Below are 23,407 nucleotides of genomic sequence, written 5' to 3'. Positions count from 1 at the left end.
ATTTTAGTGCCGAAAAAGGATGGTACGTCGCGTATGTGCATTGATTGTAGAGGCATTAATAATATTACTACTCGTTATCGTCATCCTATTCCTAGGCTAGATGATATGCTTGATGAATTGAGTGGCTCTACAATATTCTCCAAAGTTGATTTGTGTAGTGGATACCATCAAATTTGTATGAAATTGGGAGATGAATGGAAAACAACATTTAAAACTAAGTTTGGATTATATGAGTGGTTAGTCATGCCTTTTGGGTTAACTAATGCACCTAGTACTTTCATGAGATTTATGAACGAAGTTTTACGTGCTTTCATTGGACGATTTGTGGTAATTTATTTTGATGACATATTGATTTATAGCAAATCTTTGGAGGAACATTTGGAACATTTACGTGCTATTTTTATTGCTCTACGTGATGCACGTTTGTTTGGTAACCTTGGAAAGTGCACCTTTTGCACCGACTGAGTATCTTTTCTTGGCTATGTTGTTACTCCACAGGGAATTGAAGTTGATAAAGCCAAGATTGAAGCTATTGAGAGTTGGCCACAGCCCAAAACGGTCACACAAGTGAGGAGTTTCCTTGGCCTTGCTGGTTTCTATAGGCGTTTATTGAGAGATTTCAGCACCATTGCTGCACCTCTCAACGAGCTTACAAAGAAGGATGTGCCTTTTGTTTGGGGTACCACACAGGAAGAAGCCTTCACGGTATTGAAAGATAAGTTGACACATGCTCCTTTACTACAACTTCCTGATTTTAATAAGACTTTTGAGCTTGAATGCGATGCTAGTGGAATTGGATTAGGAGGTGTGTTATTATAAGATGGCAAACCTGTTGCATACTTTTTTGAAAAATTGAGTGGGCCTAATCTGAACTATTCTACTTATGATAAAGAATTATATGCTCTTGTTCGGACCTTAGAAACATGGCAACATTATTTATGGCCCAAGGAATTTGTTATACATTCTGATCATGAATCTTTGAAACACATTAAAAGTCAAGCAAAACTGAACCGTAGACATGCTAAATGGGTTGAATTCATTAAGACTTTCCCTTATGTCATTAAACACAAGAAGGGTAAAGAAAATGTTATTGTTGATGCATTGTCTCGTCGTTATACTATGCTTTCACAACTTGACTTTAAAATATTTGGTTTGGAGACCATCAAATATCAATATGTGCATGATTCTGAATTTAAAGATGTATTGCAGAATTGTAAGGAAGGGAGAACTTGGAACAAGTTCGTTCTTAACGATGGATTTGTGTTTCGTGCTAACAAGCTATGCATTCCAGCTAGCTCCGTTGGTCTTTTGTTGTTGCAGGAGGCGCATGGAGGAGGATTAATGGGACACTTTGCCATAAGAAGATGGAGGATATATGAGGGAGTCCTGGATTAGGGGGTGTCCGGATAGCCGGACTATACCTTCGGCCGGACTCCTGGACTATGAAGATACAAGATTGAAGACTTCGTCCCGTGTCCGGAAGGGACTTTCCTTGGCGTGGAAGGCAAGCTTGGCGATACGGATATGTAGATCTCCTACCATTGTAACCGACTCTGTGTAACCCTAGCCCTCTCCGGTGTCTATATAAACCGGAGGGTTTTAGTCCGTAGGACGAACAACAATCATACCATAGGCTAGCTTCTAGGGTTTAGCCTCCTTGATCTCGTGTTAGATCTACTCTTGTACTACCCATATCATCAATATTAATCAAGCAGGACGTAGGGTTTTACCTCCATCAAGAGGGCCCAAACCTGGGTAAAACATCGTGTCCCCTGCCTCCTGTTACCATCCGCCAAGACGCACAGTTCGGGACCCCCTACCCGAGATCCACCGGTTTTGACACCGACATTGGCGCTTTCATTGAGAGTTCCTCTGTGTCGTCACTTTTAGGCCCGATGGCTTCTCCGATCATCAACATCGATGCGATCCAGGGTGAGACCTTTCTCCCCGGACAGATCTTCGTATTCGGGGGCTTTGCACTGCAGGCCAATTCGCTTGGCCATCTGGAGCAGATCAAAAGCTACGCCCCTGGCCATCAGGTCAGATTTGGAAGTTTGAGCTACACGGCCGACCTCCGCGGAGACTTGATCTTCGACGGATTCGAGCCGCAGCCGAGCGCGCCGCACTGTCTCGATGGGCATGATCTAGCTCTGCCGCCGAACAGTGCCCTGGAGGCCGCACCCGCATCAGCTCCGACCCTTAATTCGGAGCCAACTACGCCAATCGAGGATGGGTGGTTGGACACCGCCTCGGGGGCTGCAATCTCTATGGCGATCGAGCCGAACACCAGCCCTATTCTCTGCGAAGCCCATGACTCCAAGGAGCCGGACTCCCCTCCAGACTCCAAGCCCTCCGCGCCCCTACCGATCGAACCCGATTGGGCGCCGATCATGGAGTTCACCGCCGCGGACATCTTTCAGCACTCGCCCTTCGGCGATATTCTGAATTCACTAAAGTCTCTCTCTTTATTAGGAGAGCCCTGGCCAGACTATGGTCAACAAGGTTGGGATGTGGATGATGAAGAAATTCAAAGCCCACCCACCACCCACTTCGTAGCCACTGTCGATAATTTAAACAACGTGCTCGACTTCGACTCCGAAGACATCGACGGTATGGACAATGATGTAGGAGATAAACATGAACCAACGCCTATAAGGCACTGGACAGCCACCTCATCTCATGATGTATACATGGTGGACACACCCAAAAGAAGTAACGTCGAGGAACACGGGGATGCAACGAGGGATCGTTCACTCGAAAAGCAATCAAAGCGGCGACGTAAGCGCCGCTCCAAGCCCCGCCTCGACACAGACAGCAGCCATACAGACCCAGCCATAGAGCAGGATGAGCCGGCGGACGACGAACATGCCTTCGAGCAACCGTCCGAACATGGCAACTTGGATAAACAAACCGAACATCCCGTCCCCGGTGAAAACAACAGTCCGGACGACCTTACGCCAGATAGGCTCATGGAGCAGAAGAACCTCCACAAAAGGCTCATCGCCACTGGACGTGTGCTAAAAAAGCAGAAGCGGAAGCTCAAAACTGTGGAACATGCACTCAGAATCAGACGGAGCAAAGTACGCAACACCGCAGATAAATATGGCGGCAGTTGCCGCACAAAAAGCTATCCAAAGCGAAAGCTACTGCCTGAATTTGACGAGGAGGCCTTAGAGCCCCCGCAGTCAAAAAATAGGAAAGCCACCCGGTTGGATAGACGACCGCATGGCCAGCATCGAGCGGCAAGCGGCGCTGCACACAAGCCGGCACGCGATCCACCAAAGGATCCGCATCAAAAAGATGGCCCAGCCAGATCTATCTACGGGCCAAGAAAGCAAGCTCTAGTAAGCAATGCAACACAACAAATATTCGAACATCACGGCACACCCAAATACAGGGGTGCCGCACACCCCCTATGTTTCACCGATGAGGTGCTGGACCATGAATTTCCAGCGGGATTCAAGCCCGTAAACATAGATGCGTACGACGGAACAACAGACCCTGGGGTCTGGATCGAGGATTATATCCTCCACATACATATGGCCAGAGGAGATGACCTCCACCCCATAAAATACTTACCCCTCAAGCTTAAAGGGCCAACCCGGCATTGGCTCAAAAGCCTTCCCGAAAACACCATTGGAAGTTGGGAAGAGCTTGAGGATGCTTTCCGAGCAAATTTTCAAGGGACCTATGTCCGCCCTCCGGATGCAGACGATCTCAGTCACATAACTCAACAGCCCGGAGAGTCAGCCCGGAAATTCTGGAACAGATTTCTTACTAAAAAGAATCAGATAGTCGACTGTCCGGACGCCGAAGCCCTAGCAGCTTTTAAGCATAACGTTCGAGACGAATGTCTTGCCAGACACCTCAGACAAGAAAAGCCAAGAACAATGGCCGCATTAACAAGCCTCATGACCCGCTTTTGCGCAGGAGAGGACAGCTGGTTGGCAAGATGTAGCACCAGCGACCCAAGTACATCCGAAGTTAGGGATGGAAACAAAAAAACCCGACGCAACAAGGACCAGCGCCGGAATAAGAGAAACAACCCAAAGAGCACGGCGGTCAACGCCGGATTCAAAAGCTCGCGGCAGAATCAGAGAAAGCCGCCCCTCAAGGATAACAGGGACGAGCTATCCAACTTAAACAAAATCTTGGACAAGATATGTCAAATACACAGTACTCCCGGGAAGCCTGCGAACCATACCGACAGAGATTGTTGGGTTTTCAAGCAATCTGGCAAACTCAACGCCGAACACAAGGGGCTCGACACACCAAGTGAGGACGATGACGAACCCCACGAGCAGAGCACCAGGAAACAAACGGATTTCCCACAAGAAGTCAAAACAGTAAACTTACTTCACGTGACGAACAGAATGGCGCCAATAGAAATACGCGCCATATGGCCTATCCCAAAGGAGTCTCGCCAATGGTTGTTAAAACCGATCACCTTCGACCATCAGGATTACTCTAGAAGTATCCGGAACGCAGGCTGGACTGCCTTGGTATTAGATCCAATAATCGGCGGACTCCACTTTACAAATGTCCTGATGGACGGCGGCAGTGGTCTAAACCTGTTATACCAGGACACAATCCACAACATGGGGATAGACCCAACAAAAATTCGCTATAGCAAAACCTCCTTTCAAGGGGTAACACCAGGCCCGGATGCCCGTTGCATGGGTTCTCTCCGGCTAGAGGTTATGTTCGGCTCCCCCGATAACTTCCGTCGCGAACAGCTAACTTTCCACATCGCCCCATTCTCAAGTAGCTATCAAGCACTGCTGGGACGCGAAGCTTTCGCCCGCTTTAACGCAATACCGCATTATGCACCTCTCACGCTTAAGATGCCCGGTCCACGAGGCATCATCTCATTAAAGGGAAAACATTGAGTGTTCCCCCCGCGCGGAAGACAGTGCGGCTGCCTTGACAGCCCCACAATAAAGCCGCTTCACCAGCCAAAGCACCTAAACAGGTCGTCAAGACCACGGACACGGCTAGACGAGTCCGGCATAAACATACAATTGATAAAGGCTTAATAACCATATGCTCCTGTACTAGGGGCTCCGCGCATATAAAACAAGAGACAATAAAGCTCAATTTTACCCATTTCGATTTATACTTCATTTATTTAGTATAACTCATGTTCGGCACGATCTTTCTTTAACTAAGTTCCTCTCTTTTACAGATGAACACCGTGCTACGCCCGTCCAGGATACGGCACAATGGAGACACAGGCACAGACGTGCAACAGGGACCCGTTCCAAGGATTCTTTTCAGATTAAGACCCTGCGTAAACCTTTTTTACTGTCTCTTGTTGATACACATCCCCTGGTTTCTTGGTATAACCAAGGAGGAGGCTGGCGTTTTGGCATGTGGCCACGTTAGAGTTTTTGCGCGTACCTGGACACTAGGGGCTTATTACTAAGGGCGTTATCCCACCCGCCCTCATAAAGACCGAATACCTTAGGGAGTGTTCGGCGTCGCGAGTTTGGACTTATATGCATCAGCTCCGAATCATGTCTTTGGTCAAATGTTCGGTTTGCCCGGCTCCTGTGTTTTGCTACCTTACGTTCCGCTCTATCGGCTAAGGCGGCACCAGGAGAACTACTGCGATTGTGCCCCGGTTCGGCCAGGCGAGCACCTCAGTAGAGAAAGCCGAAAACTGACTGTCATGATATAGCGTGAGACTGGTCAACCACTCGATAACTTACTGAAATCTTTAGGATTCCTCCGCATTAACAAAGGGCTGCTTCCCGGCCAGGCACATACGCGCCCCGAGTTCGGGCGAGCGCAGGCGCCACCAGGGGCTATATAAGTAGCCTCACTATCAAACTCCTATGGCTAAGTGAAAGTGATAAAGCATCATAGTCCGATTGCCTAGTTCGCTGCGCTATCACCTCCTTTGTAGGACCAAGACGTTGGATCAAGTGTGAAAATGCGCCTTCTGTGAACAACCCCACATTATGTGCGTGGGGGCTGAAGCCGACGACTGCCATCTTTCAGATTACATATACATATATGTTAAACGGCCGCACAGGAGGTATTATAATACTTGCAGGCACAAGTATAAAAAGCTTCTACAATTTATCAAAGTATTGTTTTACAATAATGCTATTCGAATATAGTGTCCTTCGAGCACTGCGTCTCTATTAAACGAGTGCCTTGCAGAACTTCCTAAAAATAGTGCTCGGCAGGTACTCGGCTTCCATCCGGGTCTGGGGATGCAACAGCGGTGGCCTCCATTTCCGCCCAGTATGTCTTGACACGGGCAAGAGCCATCTGCGCACCCTCTATGCATGCTGACCTCTTCATCGCATTGATATGCGGCGCCGCACCAAGGAACTTCTGCTCCAAGTTGAAATAACATTTCGGCTCTGGCCTCTCTGGCCACAGATGACTCATGACATACTTCATGGCGAGTCCGGACAACCTATTTAGCTCGGCCCATTCGGCCAAACGATCGGCTAATGACAGCGGACGCTCCGGATTGTGGAACTGCGACCAAAAGAGCTTTTCCATTTCACGATCTTCTTGATCTCGGAAGTGTTCGGCCGCATCCGCGACACTCGCTGCCAAATCCAGATAGGTGTCCATCGTACTCCACATCCGGTCCAATGGAGCATGTTTAGGATCACAGAACTTCCTCCGCAGCATAAAGGGCTTTCCAGCCGCGATCTCTCCGGCCTGACGAGGCTCCTCCTTCATAATCCTCACCGCAGAGCGAGCATCCTTGGCATCGGCAACAGCCTTCTCCAGGTCCGTATGTTCCGCCCGATCTTGTTTTGCAAGAAGCTTGCAACGGTCAGCAGTGTTCTTCAGCTTCACGGCCATCTCGGCCATTTCCTTCTTGCTTCAGCAGTGTGCAGCCTGTTCGGCTTTCAACTCTTCAATTGCCTTTCCGGCAGCTACATCACTTTTCCTGGCTTGCTCCTTGGCTCGGGCAAGTTCTGCCCAAAGATTCTCCATGGCGGCAGCACCATCTGCAGCAAGCGCACACATTGTAAGATACTGGCATAAAGCTCCTCTTACCAGGTGCCGCCGGAGGAATTACATACCTTGCGCCTCGTCAAGCCGCTTGTTGACAAGCACGATGTCGGCATCTGCCACGTCAAGTTGCCGCTTTAGCTCGGCAAATTCATCAGTCCGGCTTGCCTCCGGACACTTCGCCACCTACGTATGAAGGCGGCATATTAGACCTGGGATTATGATCCTCTGCGCGCCGTCACTTTTGACAACACACAGAGTCTCAGGGGCTACTATCTACACAGGGCGCATCTTATTTATGCGCAACAGTCCAAAAAGGGTACATTATTTCGCGTACCTCTAAACCTGTCAGTAAACTCCTGATGGCCTCGTGCAATCCGCTCTCCGCGGATGAAATCCTCTCAATCACCGTACCCATCAATGCACGGTGCTCCTCTGAGATAGATGCTCGCCCTAGCAGATCCTTCAGCTCCTCCGACCGCGCACCAGACGGCGCCGGACTCGTCCGATGGCCCTTTTCGAAGGCCGGACGCGGAGGACTTTGGGGGGCCATATGACTGCCTTTTGGCCCTGCTGGATTCGGAGAAACCCTCCGCGACGATACCTCAGGGTCGCCCGCCTCACGAGGCGGCACGGCAGGGGGAGGCGTTCCACTCTCCATCATCTCCGGAAGAAGATCCCCCGAAGACGAGCTCTGCTGAGAAGGGCTAAGGTCCGAGCTACAAGGTAAATTTTTGATTACTTTTCTCAGATATAAAGCAAGGATTTCTCTCGTTCCTTAAAAAGAAAACTCCTCTCTACTTACGTCTCGGTGGAGGGCTGATCCCCTTGAGGGCACAATTCGGCCGAAGTATCCCCCAGCACAGGACCCTCTGGCGAAGGTTTCTTCTGCCGCTTTGAGGCCATGGTCTCCGGGTCTTCAGAGGCGGTCCTCTTCTTCACCCGAGGAGAGGAATTTTCGATTCCTCCCTTCCGGACAACCTCCTTCGAGGAGGTTGTAGCTTCGTTGTCCCCTCCCTCGCTTTCCTTTGAAGGCACAACCTCCAACATCCTGACTAGCACGGGACCCGGCGTGGTCTCGGAAGGGGGGCCGGACACCTGATTAGCTTTGCTTTCTCTATCCACTCCTATTTAAAGGACAACTCTTTTAGGGGAAATTTTATGATAAATATATGGATAGCGAGTCTGGGCACAAGGCTACTTACTTGAGTATCCGGACGATTGCAGCTCACACCTGCGTCCTCTGTAGAATCCGGACACACTACTTGTGGTCCGAAGAAGAATTTGTACATCTCCACGGGCGTCATGCCAAGAAAATGTTGGAGAACTCGTGGTCCCTCCGGGTTGAACTCCCACAGGCGGAGGGGGCGACGTTTGCAGGGCAGAACTCGGCGAATTAACATAACCTGCGTCACCACGACCAGACTGATGTCTCTTTCTAGGAGATCTCGGATGCGGCCCTGCAACAGGGGCACGTCCTTTGCCGGCCCCCAGTCCAGCCCCTTATTGACCTATGACGCCAGTCGTGGCGGGGGACCCGAGCGGAAAGCAGGCAGCGCCACCCACTTGGTGCTCCTGGGAGCTGTGATATAAAACCACTCTCATTGCCATAAGCTGGACTCCCCTGGAAAAGAGCCCTCGGGCCATGGAGCACCAGCATTCTTGCTTATAAAACCACCTCCACACTCTGCGTGCCGTCCCTCGATCATCTTCGGCTCTACTTTGAAGGTCTTGAGCCATAGTCCGAAGTGAGGAGTAATACGGAGGAAGGCTTCACACACGACGATGAATGAGGAAATATGGAGGATGGACTCCAAAGCTAAGTCATGAAATTCCAGCCCATAATAAAACATGAGCCCCTCACGAAGGGATCAGTCGGGAATCCTAGCCCCCGAAGGAAGTGAGACATGAACACCACACTCTCACCAGGCTTGGGAGTGGGAATGACCTGCCCTTGAGCAGGCAGCCTATGTGAGATTTCGCCGGTCAAGAACCTGGCCTCTCTCAACTTCAGCATGTCCTCCTCCGTGACGGAGGAGGGCATCCATCGGCCTCGAAGGTCGGAACCGGACATTGTCGAAGGTCCAAAGCACCTGAAATCTGGAGCCTTGGGTGTTGGAACTCGAGGCGAAGGGCAAACTCGTTTGAGATTGAAAGAAAGGAGTAAGGCCTTGGTCTCTTTATAAGAGGTTGAATACCAAGGGCCCTCCCCGTGACCGTTTGGGACTCGCCTTTGATCGAGAAAACATACCAGCGGGTACGGTTGGGTTACCCATGCCCGTATTGTTGAGAATCCCGGAATAAGGGGACACGATCTCTGCTTTGACAAGGCGTGCCAAGGAAACCACCTCGCTAAACACGCTGAGGTGGGACAGTAAAACGATTCGAGTAAAGACTTGGCCGTGGTGTGATGTCACGCTACGGAATACGTCAGCAGATTAGATTTGTGTAAATATTATTCTCTCTATGGCAATATGTGGAAACTTATTTTGCAGAGCCAGACACTACCTTTGTGTTCAAAATCTTCTATGAAGTACTTGGAGGGGGAACCCGCCTTGCAATGTCGAAGACAATCTGCGTGCCGGACTCGTCGTCATTGAAGCCTGGTTCAGGGGCTACTGAGGGAGTCCTGGATTAGGGGGTGTCCGGATAGTCGGACTATACCTTCGGCCGGACTACTGGACTATGAAGATACAAGATTGAAGACTTCGTCCTGTGTCCGGAAGGGACTTTCCTTGGCGTGGAAGGCAAGCTTGGCGATACGGATATGTAGATCTCCTACCATTGTAACCGACTCTGTGTAACCCTAGCCCTCTCCGGTGTCTATATAAACCGGAGGGTTTTAGTCCGTAGGACGAACAACAATCATACAATAGGCTAGCTTCTAGGGTTTAGCCTCCTTGATCTCGTGGTAGATCTACTCTTGTACTATCCATATCATCAATATTAATCAAGCAAGACGTAGGGTTTTACCTCCATCAAGAGGGCCTGAACCTGGGTAAAACATCGTGCCCCCTGCCTCCTGTTACCATCTGCCTAGACGCACAGTTCGGGACCCCCTACCCGAGATCCGCCAGTTTTGACACCGACTATATACTTGCTACACATTTCTTTTGGCCAAATATGAGACGGGATGTTGAGCGTTTTGTTGCTCGCTGCACTACATGTCAAAAAGCTAAGTCACGACTCAATCCTCATGGTTTATATATGACTTTGCCTGTACCTAGTGTTCCTTGGGAGGATATATCTATGGACTTTGTTTTAGGTTTACCTCGAAGAAAGAAGGGGAGGGATAGCATATTTGTTGTCGTGGATAGGTTCTCGAAAATGGCACACTTTATACCATGTCATAATAGCGATGATTCTATTAATGTTACTGATTTGTTCTTTTGTGAAATTATTCGCTTGCATGGTGTGCCAAATACTATTGTTTCAGATCGTGATAGTAAATTTCTTAGCCACTTTTGGAGATGTTTATGGGCTAAGTTGGGGACTAAACTGCTTTTTAGTACTACTTGCCACCCCCAAACCAATGGACAAACTGAAGTAGTCAATAGAACATTATCTACTATGATTAGGGCTGTTTTGAAGAATAATAAGAAAATGTGGGAAGAATGCTTGCCTCATATTGAATTTTCTTATAATCGTTCATTGCATTCTACTACTAAGATGTGCCCTTTTGAAATTGTGTATGGTATCCTACCTCGTGCACCTATTGATTTGTTGCCTCTTCCATCTTCGGGGAAGGTTAATTTTGATGCTAAATATAAACTTGCTGGAGATAAGGGTAGAAAACATGTTGTGTTTGCACCTGGATATCTTGTTTGGTTACATTTGCATAAGGATAGATTTCCCAATTTGCGCAAATCAAAGCTAATGCCACGTGTTGCTGATCCTTTTAAGGTGTTAGAGAAAATAAATGATAATGCATATAAACTTGAGCTGCCTGCGGATTTTGGGGTTAGTCCCACTTTTAACATTGCAGATTTGAAGCCTTATTTGGGTGAGGAAGATGAGCTTTGGTCAAGGACGACTTCATTTCAAGAAGGGGAGGATGATGAGGACATCAATACCATTGTTACACGCACATCCCCTGCTACTGTACATACTGGACCAATTACTAGAGCTCGCGCACGCCAATTGAATTATCAGGTACTTTTGTTTCTTGGTAAAGATTCTAATGTTCATGAGAATATGATGCTGCCTAAATTGGATACATTTGTTTTGCTTACAAATGAAGGGCCTAGTTTGGACAAGAAAGATGAACCTTGGAGCAAGTTAAAGCATGGAGATGATGGCATGCGCAAGGGGATCAAGAACGGAGTTACAAGTGATGATTTCAGGACTTTGAAGCCACCATAAGGAGCGCATGAAGCCTTGGACAAAATATACAAGATGACACTTCATAAATTTCATCCAAAGGCTACTCTAGGTGCAGCGTCACCTTATTATTGGGCCAGGCCCATGTATTTTCAAAATACTTAAGTATAGGCTGTTTTTAGAGTCCGTATGTGTGGGGTAACAAGAGTTACGGTTGGTTTCGGACCCCTCCTCCAAGGGCCACAAAATCCCCCCCTCTTCCTCCATATATACAGCCCTTAGGGCGTCGTTCAGACTTTGGGTTTTGTTTAGATTAAAAGTTCGGCATAGCTGCAACTTCGCGTACTTCGTTTGTGTCCAACGACCAGACCAAGACGTCACAGAACCCCACCTTCATCAATAAAGCTTTCCTCTTATATTCGCAATATCCAGATTGCAATTTCAATTTCTTGCTTGTTCTTCGTTGCTTGCAGGAAATAGACCCTCGTGGTCGGGTTGATCGTGCTCCGGCGTGGTCAATAACCTCTCGGAGATGGTTTAGCGATTGCTAAGGTGCGACATCCTCACATGTTCGTAGTCGGATCGTCAAAGTCGACTTCCACCAAAACGATAGCCACCATCTCATCGAAAGATCGGGCCCCTCACATCTATCAATGTTGAAGATGGATCAATGATCACTCAATATGGAACAAGGAAATAGCACAATTGGTACCAATTCTTGTCGGTTTCTCACACCTACACAAGTAAAAGCTTATAGTGGAGCTCGGTTAGGATGGTGGCACAAAATTTGATGCAATTGTTAGTGAGCTTCAATAACGTTGGAAAAGATTTGCAAGGTTGCAATGCAACAAGTAGACCGATAGCAAAGTATGGTACACGGAAACACACACGCAAAGAGATAAATGGGGTCGTGCAACCAAGGATGAGCCAAAATGTGGAATCCAAGAAAATGCTCTTGTTGCACAACACTAGAGAAATGCTAGCACGATTGCACCATAGGCGGATACAAAGACTTGTGCACAACCTACTAAGCAAAAATGCAATGGTTTCTCTTCCAAGTATTCTCTATGTATGGTATCCCGATGATATGATCCAAGATGATCTAGTATGACAATCTTAATGTTGTATGATGCTATGGTTCTTGCTGAAAATCTCTTTGCTTATCTTTTCCTTTTGCTTAAAAGCTTGTTTGGATCTTTTTCTTTTGAGCTATTTTATCATGCAATGCTTGACGAACCAAGATAGCAATTGTGTATGCAATGACAACTTTGTGACACAAGAGATGATACCAAGATATGCACCGATGATATGGTATGTATGCTATGGGAAGTATGATCATTAATGTGCACAAGTCACGTTGTCAGCAATACTCAAAGGCTAGTCTCGATGGGTAAGCTACGCAAAATTGGGCTATGATGGCTATCAAAGTAATGGCAAGAATGATGTATCACGATACCAAGATGAGGTTACCGATTTATGTTGGTTGTTTGTAAGCAAGAATCGGTTGACGGTGTCAAAATGGTGAAGTGGTTGTTGTCGATGACGAATCTGTGGCGAAGATGAGCGGCGGTGATATTGTTGTCGAACCGTACCTAAATAGCCGAAACACAATAGAACACGGAACCACAACTCAAATTCTCAAAGCACAATGTGGCAAAAATGTATCGGAGTGCGAAACGAGTAAGCAATGGTGGTTGCGGAAAGTGGTGGTGGAATGGGCATGTGTTGGGGAATGCAGTAATTTCAAAATTTTCCTATGCACATGCAAGATCATGGTGATGCATAGCAATGATAGGGGAGAGTGTTGTCCACGTACCCTCATAGACCGTAAGCGGAAGTGTTATGACAATGCGGTTGATGTAGTCGTACATCTTCACGATCGACCGATCCTAGTACCGAAAGTACGGCACCTCCGCGATCTACACACGTTCGACTCGGTGACGTCCCACGAACTCATGATCTAGCAGAGTGTCGAGGGAGAGCTTCATCAGCACGATGGCATGATGACGTTGATGATGATGCTACCGGAATAGGGCTTCGCCTAAGCATCACTATGATACGACCGAGGTGGATTATGGTGGAGGGGGCACCGCACACGGCTAAGAGATCAATGGTCAACTTGTGTGTCTATGGGGTGTCCCCTGGCCACATATATAAAGGATGGAGGGAGGAGGAGGCCGGCCCTCATAGGGCGCGCCCAAAGTATGGAGTCCTACTAGGACTCTCTAGTCCTAGTAGGATTCCACCTCCCACATGGAATAGCAAAAAGGTATGGGAGAAGGAGAAGGAAGGAAGCGGGTGCCCCCTTTCCCAAGTCCAATTCGAACCAGTCCATGGGGAAGGGGCACGGCCACCCTTGAGGCCTTTCTCTCCTTTCCCGTATGGCCCATTAAGGCCCAATACGAAATCCCGTAACTCTCTAGTACTCCGAAAAATACCCGAATCACTCGGAACCTTTACGATGTCCGAATATAGCCTTTCAATATATCGATCTTTACGTCTTGACCATTTCGAGACTCCTCTTCATGTCCCCGATCTCAACCGGGACTCCGAACAAACTTCGGTCATCAAATCACATAACTCATAATACAAATCATCACAGAACGTTAAGCGTGCGGACCCTACGGGTTCGAAAACTATGTAGACATGACCGAGACTCATCTCCGGTCAATAACCAACAGCAGAACCTGGATGCTCATACTGGTTCCTAGAGGGACTACGAAGATTGAGGGAGTCCTAGATTAGGGGGTGTCCGGATAGCCGGACTATACCTTCGGCCGGACTCCTGGACTATGAAGATACAAGATTGAAGACTTCGTCCCGTGTCCGGAAGGGACTTTCCTTGGCGTGGAAGGCAAGCTTGGCGATACGGATATGTAGATCTCCTACCATTGTAACCTACTATGTGTAACCCTAGCCCTCTCCGGTGTCTATATAAACCGGAGGGTTTTAGTCCGTAGGAACAACAATCATACCATAGGCTAGCTTCTAGGGTTTAGCCTCCTTGATCTCGTGGTAGATCTACTCTTGTACTACCCATATCATCAATATTAATCAAGCAGGACGTAGGGTTTTACCTCCATCAAGAGGGCCCGAACCTGGGTAAAACATTGTGTCCCCTGCCTCCTGTTACCATCTGCCTAGACGCACAGTTTGGGACCCCCTACCCGAGATCCGCCGGTTTTGAGACCGACATTGGTGCTTTCATTGAGAGTTCCTGTGTGTCATCACTTTTAGGCCCGATGACTCCTCCGATCATCAACGACGATGCGATCCAGGGTGAGACTTTTCTCCCCGAACAGATCTTCATATTTGGCGGCTTTGCACTGCGGGCCAATTCGCTTGGCCATCTGGAGCAGATCGAAAGCTACGCCCCTGGCCATCAGGTCGGATTTGGAAGTTTAAACTACAAAATGGACCTCCGCGGAGACTTGATCTTCAACGGATTCGAGCCGCAGCCGAGCGCGCCGCACTGTCACGATGGGCATGATCTAGCTCTGCCGCCGAACAGTGCCCTGGAGGCCGCACCCGCATAAGCTCCGACCCTTAATTCGGAGCCAACTGCGCCAATCGAGGATGGCTGGTTGGACACTGCCTCGGGGGATGCAATCTCTATGGCAATCGAGCCGAACACGAGCCCTATTCTCTGCAAAGCCCGTGACTCCAAGGAGCCGGACTCCTCTCCAGACTCCGAGCCCTCCGCGCCCCTACCGATCGAACCCGATTGGGCGCCGATCATGCAGTTCACCGCCGCGGACATCTTTCAGCACTCACCCTTTGGCGATATTCTGAATTCACTAAAGTCTCTCTCTTTATCAGGAGAGCCCTGGCCGGACTATGGTCAACAAGGTTGGGATGCGGATGATGAAGAAATTCAAAGCCCACCCACCACCCACTTTGTAGCCACTATCGATAATTTAAACGACGTGCTCGACTTTGACTCCTAAGACATCGACGGTATGGACGACGATGTAGGAGATGAACATGAACCAACGCCTATAAGGCACTGGACAACCACCTCATCTCATGATGTATACATGGTGGACACATCCAAAGGAAGCGACGACGAGGAACACAGGGATGCAACGAGGGATCGTTCACTCGAAAAGCAATCAAAGCAGCAACGTAAGCGCCGCTCCAAGCCCTGCCTCGACAGAGACAGCAGCCATATAGACCCAGCCATAGAGCAGGACGAGCTGGCGGACGACGAACATGCCTTCAAGCAACCGTCCGAATAGGGCAACTTGGATAAACAAACCGAACACCCCATCCCCGGCAAAAACAACTGTCCGGACGACCTTACGCCGGATAGGCTCATGGAGTAGAAGAACCTCCACGAAGGGCTCGTCGCTACTGCGCGTAGCCTGAAAAAGCAGAAGCGAAAGCTCAAAATTGCGGAAGATGCACTCAGAATCAGATGGAGCAAAGTACGCAACACCGCAGACAAATATGGCAGCAGTCGCCGCACAAAAAGCTATCCAAAGCGGAAGCTACTGCCTGAATTTGACGAGGAGGCCTTAGAGCCCCCGCAGTCAAAAAATAGGAAAGCCACCCGGTCGGATAGATGACCGCATGGCCAGCATGGAGTGGCAAGCGGCGCCGCACACAAGCCGGCACGCGATCCACCAAAGGATCCGCATCAAAAAGATGGCCCAGCCAGATCTATCTATGGGCCAAGAAAGCAAGCTCTAGTAAGCAATGCAACACAAAAAATATCCGAACATCACGGCACACCCAAATACAGGGGTGCCGCACACCCCCTATGTTTCACCGTTGAGGTGTTGGACCATGAATTTCCAGCAGGATTCAAGCCCGTAAACATAGATGCGTACGACGGAACAACAGACCCTGGGGTCTGGATCGAGGATTATATCCTCCACATACACATGGCCAGAGGAGATGACCTCCACGCCATAAAATACTTACCCCTCAAGCTTAAAGGGCCAGCCCGGCATTGGCTCAAAAGCCTTCCCGAAAACACCATTGGAAGTTGGGAAGAGCTTGAGGATGCTTTCCGGGCAAATTTTCGAGGGACCTATGTCCGCCCTCTGGATGCAGACGATCTCAGTCACATAACTCAACAGCCCGGAGAGTCAGCCAGGAAATTCTGGAACATATTTCTTACTAAAAAGAATCAGATAGTCGACTGTCCGGACGCTGAAGCCCTAGCAGCTTTTAAGCATAACGTTCGAGACGAATGGCTCGCCAGACACCTCGGCCAAGAAAATCCAAGAACAATGGCTGCATTAACAAGCCTCATGACCCGCTTTTGCGCAGGAGAGGACAGCTGGTTGGCAAGATGTAGCACCAGCGACCCAAGTACATCCGAAGTTAGGGATGGAAATGGAAAACCCCGACGCAACAAGGACCAGCGCCGGAATAAGAGAAACAGCCCAAAGAGCACGGCGGTTAACGCCGGATTCAAAAGCTCCTGGCAGAATCAGAGAAAGCCGCCCCTCAAGGATAACAGGGACGAGCTATCCAACTTAAACAAAATCTTGGACAAGATATGTCAAATACACAGTACTCCCGGGAAGCCTGCGAACCATACCGACAGAGATTGTTGGGTTTTCAAGCAATCCGGCAAACTCAACGCCGAACACAAGGGGCTCGACACACCAAGTGAGGACGACGACAAACCCCACAAGCAGAGCACTAGGAAACAAAAGGATTTCCCACAAGAAGTCAAAACAGTAAACTTACTTCACGTGACGAACAGAATGGCGCCAACAGAGATACGCGCCATACGGCCTATCCCAAAGGAGTCTCGCCAATGGTAGTTAAAACCGATCACCTTCGATCATCAGGATTACTCTAGAAGTATCCGGAACGCAGGCTGGACTGCCTTGGTATTAGATCCAATAATCGGCGGACTCCACTTTACAAATGTCCTGATGGACGGCGGCAGTGGTCTAAACCTGTTATACCAGGACACAATCCGCAACATGGGGATAGACCCAAAAAAAATTCGCCATAGCAAAACCTCCTTTCAAGGGGTAACGCCAGGCCCGGACGCCCGTTGCATGGGTTCTCTCCGGCTCGAAGTTATGTTCGGCTCCCCCGATAACTTCCGTCGCGAACAGCTAACTTTCCACATCGCCCCATTCTCAAGTAGCTATCAAGCACTGCTGGGACGCGAAGCTTTCGCCCGCTTTAACGCAATACCGCATTATGCATCTCTTAAGCTTAAGATGCCCGGTACACAAGGCATCATCTCATTAAAGGGAAAACATTGAGTGTTCCTCCCACGCGGAAGACAGTGCGGCTGCCTTGACAGCCCCACAATAAAGCGGCTTCACCAGCCAAAGCACCTAAACAGGTCGTCAAGACTACGGACACGGCTAGACGAGTCCGGCATAAACATACAATTGATAAAGGCTTAATAGCCGTATACCCCTGTACTAGGGGCTCCGCGCATATAAACCAAGAGACAATAAAGCTCAATTTTACCCATTTCGATTTATACCTCATTTATTTAGTATAACTCATGTTCGGCACGATCTTTCCTAAATTCAGTTCCTCTCTTTTACAGATAAACACCGTGCTATGCCCGTCCAGGATACAGCACAACAGAGACACAGGCGCAGACGTGCAGCAGGGACCCGTTCCAAGGATTCTTTTCAGATTAAGACCCTGCGTAAACCTTTTTTACTGTCTCTTGTTGATACATATCCCCTGGTTTCTTGGTATAACCAAGGAGGAGGCTGGCGTTTTGGCATGTGGCCACATCAGAGTTTTGCGTGTACCTGGACACTAGGGGCTTATTACTAAGGGCGTTATCCCGCCCGCCCTCATAAAGACCGAATACCTTAGGGAGTGTTCGGCGTCGCTAGTTTGGCCTTATATGCATGAGCTCCGAATCATGTCTTTGGTCAAATGTTGGGTTTGCCTGGCTCCTGTCTTTTGCCACCTTACGTTCCGCTCTAACGGCTAAGGCGGCACCAGGAGAACTACTGCGATTGTGCCCCGGTTCGGCCAGCCGAGCACCTCAGTAGAGAAAGCCGAAAACTAACTGTCATGATATAGCGTGAGACTAGTCAACCACTCGATGACTTACTGGAATATTTAGGATTCCTCTGCATTAACGAAGGGCCGCTTCCCGGCCAGGCACATACGCGCCCCGAGTTCGGGCGAGCGCAGGCGCCACCAGGGGCTATATAAGTAGCCTCACTGTCAAACTCATATGGCTAAGTGAAAGTGATAAAGCATCATAGTCTGATTGCCTAGTTCTCTGCGCTATCACCTCCTTTGTAGGACCAAGGCGTTGGATCAAGTGTGAAAATGCGCCTTCTGCGAACACCCCCGCATTATGTGCGTGGGGGCTGAAGCCGACGACTGCCATCTTTCAGATTATATATACATATATGTTAAACAGCCGCACAGGAGGTATTATAATACTTGCAGGCACAAGTATAAAAAGCTTCTACAATTTCTCAAAATATTGTTTTACAATAATATATGCTATTCGAATATAGTATCCTTCGAGCACTGCGTCTCTATTAAACGAGCGCCGTGCAGAACTTCCTGAAAATAGTGCTCGGCAGGTACTCGGCTTCCATCCGAGTCTGGGGATGCAACAGCGGTGGCCTCCATTTCCGGCCAGTATGTTTTCACATGGGCAAGAGCCATCCGCGCACCCTCTATGCACGCTGACCTCTTCATCGCATTGATATGCGGCGCCGCACCAAGGAACTGCTGCACCAAGTTGAAGTAACTTTTCGGCTCTAGCCTCTCTGGCCACAGATGACTCATGACATACTTCATGGCAAGTCCGGACAACCCATTTAGCTCGGCCCATTCGGCCAAACGATCGACTAATGACAGTGGACGCTCCGGATTGTGGAACTGTGACGAAAAGAGCTTTTCCACTTCGCGATCTTCTTGATCACGGAAGTGTTCGGCCGCATCCACGGCACTCGCTGCCAAATCCAGATAGGTGTCCGCTGTACTCCACATCCAGTCTAATGGAGCATGTTTAGGATCACAGAACTTCCTCCGTAGCATAAAGGGCTTTCCAGCCACGATCTCTCCGGCCTAACGCAACTCCTCCTTCATAGCTCTCATTGCAGAGCGAGCATCCTTGGCATCGGAAACGACCTTCTCCAGGTCCGTCTGTTCCACCCGTTCTTCTTTTTCAAGACGCTTGCAACGGTCAGCAGCGTTCTTCAGCTTCACGGCCATCTCGGCCATTTCCTTCTTGTTTCAGCAGTGAGCAGCCTGTTCGGCTTTCAGCTCTTCAATTGCCTTTCCTGCAGCCGCATCACTTTTCCTGGCTTGCTCCTTGGCTCGGGCAAGTTCCGCCCGAAGATTCTCCATGGCAGCAGCACCATCTGCATCAAGCGCACACATTGTAAGATACTGGCATAAAGCTCCTCTTACCAGGTGCCACCGGAGGAATTACATACCTTGGGCCTCGTCAAGCCGCTTGTTGACAAGCACGATGTCGGCACCTGCCATGTCAAGTTGCCGCTTTAGCTCGGCAAATTCATCAGTCCGGCTTGACACCGGACACTTCGCCACCTACGTATGAAGGCATCATATTAGACCTGGGATTATGATCCTCTGTGCGCTGTCACTTTTGACAACGCACAGAGTCTCAGGGGCTACTATCTACACAGGGCACATCTTATTTATGCGCAACTATCCAAAAAGGGTACATTATTTCGCATACCTCAAAACCTGTTAGTAAACTCCTGACGGCCTCGTGCAATCCGCTCTCCGCGGATGAAATCCTCTCAATCACTGTACCCATCAACGCGCGGTGCTCCTCTGAGATAGATGCTCGCCCTAGCAGATCCTTCAGCTCCTCCGACCGCGCACCAGACGGCGCTGGACTCGTCCGGTGGCCCTTTTCGAAGGCCGGATGCGGAGGGCTTTGGGGGGCCATATGACTACCTTCCGGCCCTGCCAGATTCAGAGAAACCCTCTGCGACGATACCTCAGGGTCGCCCGCCTCGCAAGGCGGTACGGCAGGGGGAGGCGTTCCGCTCTCCATCATCTATGGAAGAAGATCCCCCGAAGACGAGCTCTGCTGAGAAGGGCTAAGGTCCGAGCTACAAGGTAAATTTTTGATTACTTTTCTCAGATATAAAGCAAGGATTTCTATCGTTTCTTAAAAAAAAATCTCCTCTCTACTTACGGCTCGGTGGAGGGCTGATCCCCTTGAGGGCATAATTCGGCCGAAGTATCCCCCAGCACAGGACCCTCTGGCGAAGATTTCTTCCCCCGCTTTGAGGCCATGGTCTCCGGGTCTTCAGAGGCGGTCCTCTTCTTCCCCTGAGGAGAGGAATTTTTGATTCCTCCCTTCCGGACAACCTCCTTCGAGGAGGCTGTAGCTTCCTTGTCCCCTCCCTCACTTTCCTTTGAAGGCACAACCTCCAACATCCTGACTAGCACGGAACCCGGCGCGGTCTCGGGGAGGGGGGGTGGACACCTGATTAGCTTTGCTTTCGCTATCCACTCCTGTTTAAAGGACAGCTCTTTTAGGGGAAATTTTATGATAAATATACGGATAGCGAGTCCGGGCACAAGGCTACTTACTTGAGTATCCGGACGATTGCAGCTCAGACCTGCGTCCTCCGTAGAATCCGGACACACTACTTGTGGTCCGAAGAAGAATTTGTACATCTCCACGGGCGTCATGCCAAGAAAATGTTGGAGAACTCATGGTCCCTCCGGGTTGAACTCCCACAGGCGGAGGGGGCGACGTTTGCAGGGCAGAACTCGGTGGATTAACATAACTTGCGTCACCACGACCAGACCGATGTCTCTTTCTAGGGGATCTCGGATGCGGCCCTGCAACAGGGGCACGTCCTTTGCCGACCCCCAGTCCAGCCCCTTATTGACCCATGACGCCAGTCGTGGCGGGGGACCCGAGCAGAAAGCAGGCAGCACCACCCACTTGGTGCTCCTGGGAGCCATGATATAAAACCACTCTCGTTGCCATAAGCTGGACTCCTCTTGAAAAGAGCCCTCGGGCCATGGAGCACCAGCATTCTTGCTTAGAAAAGCACCTCCGCACTCCGCGTGCCGTCCCTCGATCATCTTCGGCTCTACTTTGAAGGTCTTGAGCCATAGTCCGAAGTGAGGAGTAATACGTAGGAAGGCTTCACACACGACGATGAATGAGGAAATATGGAGGATGGACTCCGGAGCTAAGTCGTGAAATTCCAGCCCATAATAAAACATGAGCCCCCTCACAAAGGGATCCGTCGGGAAGCCTAGCCCCCGAAGGAAGTGAGACATGAACACCACACTCTCACCAGGCTTGGGAGTGGGAATGACCTGCCCTTGAGCAGGCAGCCTATGCGAGATTGCGCCGGTCAAGAACCTGGCCTCTCTCAACTTCAACACGTCCTCCTCCGTGACGGAGGAGGGCATCCATCGGCCTCGAAGGTCGGAACCAGACATTGTCGAAGGTCCGAAGCGCCTGAAATCTGGAGCCTTGGGTGTTGGAACTCGAGGCAAAGGGCGCACTCGTTTGAGATTGAAAGAAAGGAGTAAGGCCTTGGTCTCTTTATAAGAGGTTAAATACCAAGGGCCCTCCCCATGACCGTTTGGGACTCGCCTTTGATCGAGAAAACATACCAACGGGTACGGTTGGGTTACCCACGCCCGTATTGATGAGAATCCCGGAATAAGGAGACACGATCTCTGCTTTGACAAGACGTGCCAAGGAAACCGCCTCGCTAAACGCGCTGAGGTGGGACAGTAAAACGACTCGAATAAAGACTTGGCCGTGGTGTGTTGTCATGCTACGGAATACGTCAGCAGATTAGATTTGTGTAAATATTATTCTCTCTATGGCAATATGTGGAAACTTATTTTGCAGAGCCGGACACTACCTTTGTGTTCGAAATCTTCTATGAAGTACTTGGAGGAGGAACCCACCTTGCAATGCCGAAGACAATCTGCGTGCCGGACTCGTCGTCATTGAAGCCTGGTTCAGGGGCTACTGAGGGAGTCCTGGATTAGGGGGTGTCCGGATAGCCGGACTATACCTTCAGCCGGACTCCTGGACTATGAAGATACAAGATTGAAGACTTCGTCCCGTGTCCGGAAGGGACTTTCCTTGGCGTGGAAGGCAAGCTTGGCGATAAGGATATGTAGATCTCCTACCATTGTAACTGACTCTGTGTAACCCTAGCCCTCTCCGGTGTCTATATAAACCGGAGGGTTTTAGTCCGTAGGAACAACAATCATACCATAGCCTAGCTTCTAGGGTTTAGCCTCCTTGATCTCGTGGTAGATCTACTCTTGTACTACCCATATCATCAATATTAATCAAGCAGGACGTAGGGTTTTACCTCCATCAAGAGGGCCTGAACCTGGGTAAAACATTGTGTCCCCTGCCTCCTGTTACCATCCGCCTAGACGCACAGTTCGGGACCCCCTACCCGAGATCCGCCGGTTTTAACACTGACAAAGATCTTTATCAGTCAAACCACATAACAACATACATTGTTCCCTTTGTCATCGGTATGTTACTTGTCCGAGATTCGATCGTCCGTATCTCAATACCTAGTTCAATCTCGTTACCGGCAAGTCTCTTTACTCGTTCTGTAATGCATCATCCTGCAACTAACTCATTAGTCACATTGCTTGCAAGGCTTATAGTGATGTGCATTACGGAGAGGGCCCAGAGATACCTCTCCGATAGACGGAGTGACAAATCCTAATCTCCATCTATGCCAACTCAACAAACACCATTGGAGACACCTGTAGAGCATCTTTATAATCACCCAGTTAAGTTGTGACGTTTGATAGCACACAAGGTGTTCCTCCGGTATTCGGGAGTTGCATAATCTCACAGTCAGAGGAGCATGTATAAGTCATGAAGAAAGCAGTAGCAATAAAATTGAACGATCATTATGCTAAGCTAACGGATGAGTCTTGTCCATCACTTCATTCTCTAACGACGTGATCTCGTTCATCAAATGACAAAACATGTCCATGGCTAGGAAACTTAACCATCTTTGATTAACGAGCTAGTCAAGTAGAGGCATACTAGGGACACTCTGCCACATGTACTAAGTTTCCGGTTAATACAATTCTAGCATGAATAATAAACATTTATCATGATATAAGGAAATATAAATAATAA

Source organism: Triticum urartu, chromosome 6A (genome assembly GCF_056163025.1).
Source record: "Triticum urartu cultivar PI428250 chromosome 6A, HENAU_Tu73, whole genome shotgun sequence".
Taxonomy (NCBI): Eukaryota; Viridiplantae; Streptophyta; class Magnoliopsida; order Poales; family Poaceae; genus Triticum; species Triticum urartu.
The sequence above is the reverse complement of the archived record's forward strand: the minus strand, read 5'-3'. Positions refer to the sequence as shown.